Source organism: Mandrillus leucophaeus, unplaced genomic scaffold (assembly GCF_000951045.1).
Source record: "Mandrillus leucophaeus isolate KB7577 unplaced genomic scaffold, Mleu.le_1.0 Scaffold214, whole genome shotgun sequence".
NCBI classification, from domain to species: domain Eukaryota; kingdom Metazoa; phylum Chordata; class Mammalia; order Primates; family Cercopithecidae; genus Mandrillus; species Mandrillus leucophaeus.
Window position 1 is genome coordinate 2,298,521 of NW_012102188.1, and position 2,664 is coordinate 2,301,184.

A 2,664-nucleotide genomic window follows, 5' to 3' on the forward strand; every position below is an offset into this window, starting at 1 on the left:
AATGAAGGAAGTCTGAGACTCATTCAACATAAATCAATTGGTAATTTGAGGTTTCCGGTAATTTGTTTCACATAAGTAGAACTAACAGAGGTATCTAGACTCCTCTCCCCTGCTCCCTGAGTCCTAGTCCTAGTTCTAAGCAGTTACTAAATCCTTGTCAACAAAGGATCATCCAGCCTGTTCCTAAACAGCCCTAGTGTAGGGACCTGACTGATGCCTAAGGTAGATTACTTTGGTCTTATAAATAGGGTTTTATAAATAGGTTTTATAATTATAGTAGTGGGGCCGGGCGCAGTGGCTCACGCCTGTAATCCCAGCACTTTGGGAGGCTGAGGCGGGCAGATCATGAGGTCAGGAGTTTGAGGCAAGCCTGGCTAACATGGTGAAACCCCGTCTCTACTAAAAGTACCAAAATTAGCTGGGCATGGTGGTGCACGCCTGTAATCCCAGCTACTCAGTAAGCTGAGTCAGGAGGATCGCTTGAATCTGGGAGGCAGAGGTTGCAGTGAGACAAGATCACACCAGTGTACTACAGCCTGGGTGACAGAATAAGACTCTGAATCGAAATAATAATAATAATTATTATTATTATTGTTATTGTAGTGATTCCTGTTACCTGTTCAGCACTAAGTAGATGCCAGCTACCATGCAAAGTCTTTGATCTTATCAAATTTTTACAATGGCCTCATGAGGACAGGTGAGAAGGGCAGTGTAGCTAAGTGAGAATCCACCAGTCATTTAGTTCCACCTCATTCAGTTGTGAGGAATCTCAGGCCCAGATATGTTAAGATCTGGTGTTACAAAGCCCCCTGCTGCTGCTTTCAACCATTAGATAACCCAGAACACCTAGATGGTTCCTGTATTTTCTATGAACTCAGCGAAAGTATCATTTACCCACACAATCTCCTATGGGTTGTGCTTGTATGCACTACTCTTGTGCTATGACCAGAATTAGTTCACAGCAGCCTTTCACGTTGTCACAATGTCAACTTGGCATGTCTTCCACACTGCCAGCCTGTGATGTACTTTAGAGAATTGCATATTTCTGGCCATACATGATTTAAACACACTCAAACTTCTAGCATACTGAAAATTCCAAAATTCATAAACAAATCTATAAAATGCTTTAGAGGCTCAGAAAAGAAGTGAGCTGGCATTGAGAAATCTCTTCATATATTTGAGTTTGTCATTAATTTTAATTAAGTTTGAATGACTGTAATACTCACTATCATCCAAATAGATTTTAAAGGGACTCTTGTAGGACATCACAGTTTTTTCTGGAGATAAGCTAACAAATGGTGTAACTTGCTATGGAACAGGTTTTATTGTTGAGGGAAGAAATATATATTCAACAAAGCATATGTATTGTCCATAAAACATACCACATTATGTGACCTTGTCAGTAGTTAAAAATCAAGTCAAGTTCCAGACAACCCTAACATTCATTAGGCTAAATTTCTTAAAAACAACTGTACCATATTAAATAATAATTGTAATTATTTCTCAAAGTTTCTAATCTTGCACCTATTAGAAGTGTTTTTTTGTTTTGTTTTGTTTTGTTTTGTTTTTTTGAGATGGTATCTCACTCTGTCACCCAGGCTGGAGTGCAGTGGCATGATCTCAGCTAACTGTAACCTCTGCCTTCCGGCTTCAAGCAATTCTCCTGCCTCAGCCTTTCAAGTAGCTGGGATTACAGGTGCCTGCCACCACACCCAACTAATTTTTTGTATTTTTAGTAGAGACAGTGTTTTGCCATGTTTCATCACACCTGACAAGGCCAGACTGGTCTCAAACTCCTGACCTCAGGTGATCCACCCGCCTCAGCCTCCCAAAGTGCTGGAATTACAGGTGTGAGCCACTGTGCCCGCCCCAGAACTGTTCTTAAAGGGTGCCTCCACTCATCTATGTGTCCATAGGTTTATTACCTTATATATAAAGCATCTTAGAGACTTTTCAGGACAATACAGATGGCTTTTACCATCACTGGGAAGTATTTCTTGCAAATACTTGATAACTTTAACAAAGTGATCTTCCCTGTTTCAGCTGATACTAAAGACACACTCACCCTCTGATGAAGCCGCACACATCAGCTGGCAAGAGTATCAGCGTTACTCCCCGCTGTGGAGGTTCGATTCCATTGCTCTGAACGCTGGTCACACCAAACGTACCTCTCTCTGCTCTCCATTGAAAGAAACTCAGCTGGATGTTCACTCCAAGGTCAGGTTTCTATACTTTGGAACAAATCATCTGAGTTGTATAATAAAGGGAAGTCATAATGCAATTCATAGACATGTGAATAAAACGCTAAAAGTTTCACAAATGCTAAATTGTAGGGATATTTCAGGCAGTATATGGTTTCCTCTCTAATTTATTACTAAGGGTAAATTCATTTTCTATACATGTTTATTTTAAGCTAGTCTTTATTTATTTATTTATTTATTTATTTATTGAGATGGAGTCTCACTCTGTCACCCAGGCCAGAGTACAGTGGCACAATCTTGGCTCAATGCAACCTCCGCCTCCTGGGTTCAAGCAATTCTCCTGCCTCAGGCTCCCGAGTAGCTGGGATTACAGGCGTATGCCACCACGCCCAGCTAATTTTTGTGTTTTTAGTAGACAAGGGGTTTCACCATGTTGGCCAGGTTGGTTCTGAACTCCTGACCT